An 8636-nucleotide genomic window follows, 5' to 3' on the forward strand; every position below is an offset into this window, starting at 1 on the left:
AGAAGAGGATTTCATCATCCCAAGGCTTTTCTCTTACAGATGGGGAAACTGAGGCCCAGAGGAGTCTGGCCGTTACTCTGCACAGCACCACAGATTGGATCAATTGTAGCAGCTGACCCCACACCCAGGCCTTTTTCTGCAACCATAGCATTTAGCATTTTTAGGGCTCCGTGGACGCTGGGCTAGGGCAGGTCCGGGGAGGCTCAGAGGCTCCCCAGGTGCGAAGGGGACTCATCTGCTGCTTCCCTCCCCTCTTCTCTACCACTGCAGTACTGGGGAGGAAATATCTGACTGGAAACACCACCACAAAACAAAACAAAACAAAACAAAACAAAACAAAACAGAACAGAACCAAAAATCAAGCCCAAAACAAACAAACAAAAAAACCCCCAAAACAGTCTTTTGCTTCAAAGTTCACAACCCCTGTTTCTGGGCAACCAGAGCCTCTAGTTCAAGCTCATATACGGAGCAGTAGAGATTGAATACCTGAACTCCAGGGACCACTCCAGCTCTTCGGGGTTCAGAACAGTGTTTCTGACCACCATTTCTTCAAAAATCACACATACTTGTTTCTCTTCCACTCACACACCCACCCATTCACACATTACTGAAGGAAGTACCACTTCTGTTCAAAAGGTAAGGATATATTTGTTTTTATTTTTAAATTTTTAGTTTATTTTTATTTTAATTTACATGCAGGCAAATTCGTGCTTTTTGGTGCACAGTTCTGAGTGTTGACAAATGCAGAGCCGCCACCACCACAGTCAAAATACAGAAAGTTCCATCATCCTAAAACATTCTCTCCCTCATGCTATCCCTTTGTATTCAAGCCCACCCCTCCCTCCACTCCCAACCACCTGGCAATCATTGTTCCTTTAATTTTCCCTTCTCCAGAATGTCATATAAATGGAATCATATAGTATACGTAACCTTTTGAGTCTGGCTTCCTTCACCTAACATCACACATCTGAGATTCATCCATATTATGTATATCAGTAAAGATGCTTCTTCGGTGTATAAAAATAAGGTGTGGTAGAGAGTCAGTGCCCAAGCACAGTGCCCATCTGGTGGGGGTCTCCAGCTCTGAGCCCAGCTCACCAGGTCCTCTTTAACCAGCATCATCCCCCCAACCAACCACAATCCCATCCCTGCCCCTGACCTGCTTACTCATCACAACCCGCAGCCCGCCCAAGCCCAGAATTCCCAGCCCTCCTATCAGCACCTATCTACTGCTGATCCTAGTTCATGTGACCACATTGGGTGCTCCAGAGTCCTTGTGGGGCTGCTTGGCCTTAATCCAGGAGAGAAAACCTCAAATCCCCGCAGAGCCTGGCAGGGAATGTTAATAAATATAATACAACAAGGAATGGTGGGAACCAGAGAGAACTGGAGAGTGCATATCCCAGCAAAAGACAGTCACAGTAGGATTAACTATGACACTCTGTACCTGCCCCACCCCCCGAAAAGACACTACATCTGTGGGCTGCATTCAGGGGTCAGGACTCCATCAGCAACCTCAGAATCTCTCACATGGAACCTGTTCCTCCACTCCACCACTGCACTGATATGAACGACGACAGCACACAGGGCAACTATGTCACCGTTCTGAAGGAGGCAGAACTCAGGGGTACCACGTGTTCCCCACAGAATATGATGGAACATGGGGAATCAGGTTGCCCTTCGTGGACTTGGGAGACTTCTCTGGAATATGCTTTGTGCAGGTAAAGCTGTCAGGAAGGCCAGCTAAGTGGAAGGGATGATGTGAAGGAGACCCCACCCCAGTCACAGCAGGCTGGTGCTTCCTAGTCTCCAGTACCCAAACCCACAGACGTTATTCAGTGTGCAGACTCCATCTTTGGCTCTTCCCTTATTCCTGCCATGGCATAACCACCAAAAACGACACATTCCCCCACATATACAACCAAGGCTAGGGGGATGTGTCGAGCTCCCCAGAGCCCCTCTTGGACTGTTGTCTCTCTAGCTGCCAGGGATGTGGCTGCTGAAGGCTCACAGCTGTGCCCTTTCCTGGTGTCACCGTTGCCTCAGGGAGCTGCTTCAGCCAAGGTTATGGCTGCTTGGTAGGAGCAGCCTAACACCACCTTGGTTGAAGTAAAGGTAGCAAAGCTTGCTCAGTCTCCTCTGGTCTCAATATGGGACGACTCCAAGGGGGTTATCCAGCTCCAGAGTCTCCTGCGGGCTTAGCTGAGCCCTTTGCCACAACTGCATTGGAGGTAACCCCTCCCTCTGCCCAAGCCTGTTTCCCTCGCGCCCTGCAGACGTGGTTCCCAAGTGCGTCCCTAGAAACCACTCCGTGCAATCTCCACCTCAGAGTCTGTTTCCAGGGAACCCAACCAAAGGCAGAGGGTGAACAGGCTTTCGTTAGAACAAATATCAGTTTCATCCATAAAGCATTTCATGTCTCAGTATTCCAGATGTTATTTCACTTGATCCTATCAACAACTCAATTAGGTGGTTAATCCATTTATACATGAATAAAGTAAGGTCCAGAAAGGTTTTGTGTCTCATCCAAGGTCCCGTGGACAGTAATAATCTGATCTAGGATTCTGGCCCTCCAAGCCCTGTTCTCTAGCTCCCTATAATGGCCAGAGCTGCCGGGAGAGGGGCAGCATTTCATAGGGAGGAGATGCAACAGGCGGTAGTAGGAGCAGGCTGCCCCGTACACTTGGGCTTCACACAATCTGGGGGCATGATGCATGTCCCTAGACGTCAGATTCATGTCTATTTTCTCTTAACTCTCCAGCAGATGGCAGTCAAGAGACTTGAGGAAGGGGCAGCTCTTCCTCCTTCGCAGACCCAATGGGCGCTTGTCTGTGTGTGTGTGTGTGTGTGTGTGTGTGTGTGTGTGTAACAGGGAGAGAGACTAGGGCACAGGATATATTTGGGAGACGGCATATCCCACCTGGCAACAACCCCTCAGATGAAAGAGTTAGCCTGTTCATCATTTAGGTATAGGAGGGATCAGGTCACCACCCCCATGGAAGCACGTCCTTGCCCTTGACAGTGAATGTATTCCTCTTTTTCTCTACCCCTCCTAAGATAGAAGGTCTCAACTGCTTGAGCTCCAAAATAAAGCAAAATCTCTTCTGAGGAGAGCCCTGACAACCTACGAGCGTAACCTCAGCTCACGCCTTACAATTATCTGGGGTGGGAACTGAAATGGAAGACTGTCTTCAAAATACAGCAGAGTGAAATACCTCTTCAATTGTCATAAAAATGGCAATGCAATAATCTAAAAAGGCATAAACATTACAAAAACAAAAAGTGTGGAAGAGGAAGAAACAGCAGTTGTGACCAGAACTTTTTGGAAGCTGGAGCAGCTAGTGACCTAGCAGAGCCAGAAGGCTGAGTTCAAAGTGCTCACAGAGGGAGAGGTGCCAAAGGAAAACAAAGGACACCCTCGTCCTCCTTGAAATTCTAGCATGTTCCTGGGGCTCTGGCACAGGCACGGGCACTGGGTACCTTTGGTAGTGGGGAGGAGGGGTGCAGCCAAAAACAAGAGGGCTGGGCAACGGCATGTATTAAGAGCATCTGGGCTTCCAGATCCCTCCCCACCAGACACAATCTGGGTCCTACGGCAGAGAATCGGTCTCATTCATTCACACACACAGTGAAAGAGAAGTAGGATGGCGTGGCCTTGCGGTTGACTGTCATTGGGGGCCAACATCTGCAAATCTCCTGGCCTTATCGCCATGCCTGTGCAATGGTTTTGCCAGCTCCAAGTATGGTGGCCTCCTTCGAGGAAGGAAGATGGGGAAGAGAGCTCATCTAGCTGCTTCTGTCCTTTTTTTATGAGGAAAGGAAATGCTCTCCCAGAAACCACCTCTCCCCTGCCAAACTTTGCTCAGGACTCCTGGCCATCGTCCAGTCACATGGCCAGCACTACATTCAGGGGATATGGGGAGGCAGTTTCTTAGCTTGTACAGCCTTCCTGGGAGACATAGGCAAGGAAAAAGTGTGGGGATGAACGTGGAGACAGCAGTACTCCTTGATAGGGGGACTTTATGGTGGGGGTGGTTGGGTGCCCAGGATCAAAGGTCTTTTCTCTCAGTCTGGTCATTTTCTCACTGTGGAATTCCCCAGTCCTTTGCCAGAGTTCCAGCACCTAGTAGAGGTGGGGAACCAGGGGTCTCACTAGATCTCCTTACTCTCAATAAAACCCCTCACTCCTACCAGATACCCCCTCCCAGAGTCAGAGATAGTTAGTCACTGATGGGGGTACAGAAAGACCAGCCCCTGGCTGGGAGGACAAGGGGACGCATCTCTGGGTCTCCCTGGCTTTTGTGTGAGCTTTCCACCAGTCCTCCTGCTTTCAGCCCCAACCTGCACCTCTGCCTTCTCAGATGCCTAGTCCTGAGTGTTTGTGGGTTCTGAGCCCCAGATCTGCTTGCTCCTTCACCTGCCCTGACCCCAGGCATGAGCAGAGTGAAGACAACAGAAACACAAGCTTTTACCACTCTTCCCTCCAATTACCATCTTCTATCCTACCTGTCGTCTCTCTCTAGGGGAATGGATAAATAAAGTGTGGTGGGTGAATACATAGAACGTTCTGCAGCTGTCAGAAGCAAAGAACTGACTGCCCACACCACAATGTGGATAGAGCTCCAAAGCAGAGTGTTAGGGGAGAAACATAAGAAAAAGAATGGAAGTTACAACAATACCATTTATATAAATGAAAAGCACATATACACAAGTGGCCAATAAACCATGAAAAAGTGCCCAATTTCATTAGTCATCAGGGAAATGCCAATTAAAACCACAATGTGAAACCTCTGCACACCCACTCAAGTGGCTAAAATGAAAAAGATAAAAATACCAAATACTGGAGGATGCTGAAGGATAAACCAGAACTCTCATACAGTCACAGCTGATGAAGTATATATTGGTAGAACCACTTTGAAAAACTCTGGCAGTACCACTAACAGCGAAAACACTCTCTCCCAGCAACTCCCTCTCAGAAATGCATACATACATTCACCAAAATTCATACACTAGAATGTTCATAGCAGTACTATATGTGGGAACCCCACATTAGACACTACCAAACACCCATCTGCACTAGAACGGATAAATAAATTGTGGTATATTCACACAACGGAATTCCAAAAAGCAATGAGAACGGACAGCAATATGGATGAATCTCACAAACCTAGAGTTCAAAAGAATCCAGATACAGTGTTTCCACTCGTTGATTTCATTTTTTAAAATATCAGATCTAGGCAAAACTGGCTTTTATTCAAAATGCTGCTGTGTTGTCCACAATAGCTAAATCGTGGAAGGAGCCGAGATGCCCTTCAACAGATGACTGGATTAAGAAGTTGTGGTCCATATATACAATGGAATATTGCTCAGCTATCAGAAAGAACAAATTCTCAACATTTGCTGCAACATGGACGGGACTGGAGGAGATAATGCTAAGTGAAATAAGTCAAGCAGAGAAAGACAACTATCATATGGTTTCTCTCATCTATGGAACATAAGAACTAGGATGATCGGTAGGGGAAGAAAGGGATAAAGAAAGGGGGGGTAATCAGAAGGGGGAATGAAACATGAGAGATTATGGACTAAGAAAAACAAACTGAGGACTTCAGAGGGGAGGGGGGTGGGGGATTGGGATAGACCGGTGATGGGTAGTAAGGAGGGCACGTATTGCATGGTGCACTGGGTGTTATACGCAACTAATGAAGCATCGAACTTTACATCGGAATCCCAGGATGTACTGTATGGTGATTAACATAATATAATAAAAAATCATTTTTAAAAAATGCTGCTGTGGGGGCACCGGGGTGGCTCAGTCAGTTAAGCGTCTGCCTTGGGCTCAGGTCATGATTCCAGGGTCCTGGGATGGAGCCCCACATGGGGCTCCATGCTCAGTGGGGAGCCTGTTTCGCCCTCTTCCTGTGCCCCACCCCTGGCTTGTGCTCGCTCTCTCTCACTCTCTCTCTCTCTCTCAAATAAATAAATAAAATCTTTCAAAAAATAAAATAAAATAAACTAGGAAAAACTAGCATGGGGGATTCAATGTGAACAAGTATAGAAGTCAACTCCAGGGGAGAAGCGGCAGTGACAGGTAGCGGGCACAGAGGGGGCTTCTGGGATGCTTGTGGTGCTTGGTGTGTTGATCTGTGTGCTGGTTATACAGAGGTTTTCAACTAGCATCAACCCTTGAGCTGCACACTTAGGGTCTGTGCTCTTTTCCATGTGTAAGTCATAATTCAGCAGAAGTAACAGAGAAAGAATAGCCCGGGGCAATAAAAACAGAAAACACATAGGTGCAAACAACAATATTACACATTTTACAAAGATGTGTACATATTGAAAGACCTGCTTTTTCTACTAGAAAGGGAGCCTGTGTGGGCCAGGGAATGACAGTGAAGTGATGATGGTAGTCAAGGGAAGAAATGAAAGGAAGTCATACAGGAGAGGAGTCTTGAATGGATGCGCAACCGCAAGGCACTCCACCCAACTTTGAACCGGAAGTAGGGGGGAGGGCGGAATAAAGGAAACGCTAGCCTTAAACACTTTGTTCTGGACTGCTGACCACATGTTCTTGCTGCAATTAAATGGGGTCTGGGGAAGAGAAGGAAGTCGCCCAACTCTTGGCAAGGGCTCCTTGTAGAAGATGTCCCATCCCAGGCCCAGGCCCTGGCCCTTTCCGGACCTTTCCTGCCCCCTGCAGCCTCTCTCAGACCACCAGTTATGTTAGCTGAATCTCCGCGTGGTCAGAGCTCTGATTGCTCCTTCTCAGGGACTTCTCTTCCCTCGTTTACATCTGTGGTGTGTGCAGATTCATGCTTTAGCCTACCCCTCCCTCTGGCAACATCCAAGTGCCCACCGCTAAGAAGACTACTGACAACTCTGCCCTGGCTGCAGCTCCAGCGAGGGGGCTCTGTAAGGATCCTTCCCCCTACGCCCCGGCCCCAGCAGCCTCCGTTCCAGCTTGGACTCCTGCTCGGCCCGATGTCCATTAGTAAGTTTAAATCTTCATTCTGGGGTCCAGAATCTGGTGGTGGAAAACCTCGCTCGGGAGGACCCCCATTCTACAGCCCTCTCCTCCCACCAAGGAAGCGTAAGCTCAGGGAAGGCGGTCCCGCACCCCCGGCTGCCAAGTTGACACTGCCTGCACTTCTCGCTCTGGCCGCTAGTGGGAGATGCTGGACAACCTGAGGCCCGTCAGGGGGCTAGAAGCTGGCACGCTGTTTGTGGTTCATCTTTCTGGCCAGGAGCCATCCCACCCAATCCAAGGCCAGAAATGGTCCTGTGCTCTAAACTTTCCTGTAAACGGACTTTCTCACCGATTCCCCCACCCTGGACTGGCTGTCCTGAAAGCATGTGTAGCTCCTCAGTATGTGTGTAAGGCGCCCAGTGACACCTGGAAGCCCACACCCAGGTCCCAAAGGGACAATGGCCTCATAGTCACCTCTCCAAGGTCCTGGTGGAGGGGCAGGTCACAGCCTCTGAGCTCTCAAACCCAGCACCTTGGTGCCTTCTGAGTCACCAGCCCCCATTTTGCCCTCCAAAAGCAATAACTGCATCTTGGAGCTTTGAAAGGTGTCAGGAAAGTAAAATGCTGTTGGTAAAGGAGACAGCTCTGGGCAGTGGCCACTGTGCAGGGCTAAGCACACCGTCCCTTCCAACTGTGTTATTGGCCTGTGGGGAAAATCTGGTATCCTGTTTTGTTTTAAAAAGGTGTGTTCCTGGGCATGTTTCCCTGTGGGTCAGCCTGGGTCGGTGAGCGATGTACTGGTATACCGGTCTCTGTGTCCGTGTGTAAGAGGCAGTGTTTATCTCAGTGTCTGTAAATTGGAGTGTCCGTATGTGTAAAGGTGTAGGTTGCCTGTGTCCCAACAAAGTATATGTATGTGAGTGTGTGTGAGTCCATTTCAGTGTGGGTGTCTCTGTGTTTGTTGGTTGTGCCCTTGTTTCTGGTGTGTGTGAGTGCCAGTGTGTGCTATTGTGCGGGACTGTGTGCTATCTGTGTTTCTCTAGCCGAATGTGATCCCATGTGAGTGTGTGCCTGTGTCAGTTGGTGCGAGTCTCTGAGTCATGTATCCCTGAGTTTGTCAGAGTGTGTCTGCCTCAGCGTGTGTGTCAATGATGTGTCTGCCTATGTCCATGTGGGTGTGTGTGTCAGTGCAGGTGTGCCTATGTCGAGTGTGTCTGTCAGCCTCAGGGTATGTCACCATGGGTGTGTGTGTGTGTCAGTGAGCCAGCATCAGGGTATGTCCGTGTCCAGGGGTCCCCAGGTCAGTGAGGACGCCTGTGGGTATTCTCCGGTGTGTGCCGGGGTGTGTGCCTGTCTCGGTCCGTGTCCGCGTGGATGGCTATCTGTAGCGAAGCGTCCCTGGGTCGGTGAGTGTGTACCCCAACGTGTGCCCGCGTCTGCGTGTGTCTGTCCGTGCCTGCGTGGGCGGCTGTCTGTGGAGGGGCGCCCCCGGGTCAGTGTGGGGGTGTGCGCCCCGGCGAGTGCCCTGGGGTTCACCCTCTGAGCGGGCGGAGCGCCACGTGCGGAGTCCGGGGCGCGTCGCTCTGGGGCGGAGCCAGCCCGGGGCCCCAAGCCCCAGGCCGAGCCCAGGCGGGGCCCGCCCCCGACCCCGCCCCCAGCCCGAGCCCGCGCC

Source organism: Ailuropoda melanoleuca, chromosome 6 (assembly GCF_002007445.2).
Source record: "Ailuropoda melanoleuca isolate Jingjing chromosome 6, ASM200744v2, whole genome shotgun sequence".
In the NCBI taxonomy this organism is placed as follows: domain Eukaryota; kingdom Metazoa; phylum Chordata; class Mammalia; order Carnivora; family Ursidae; genus Ailuropoda; species Ailuropoda melanoleuca.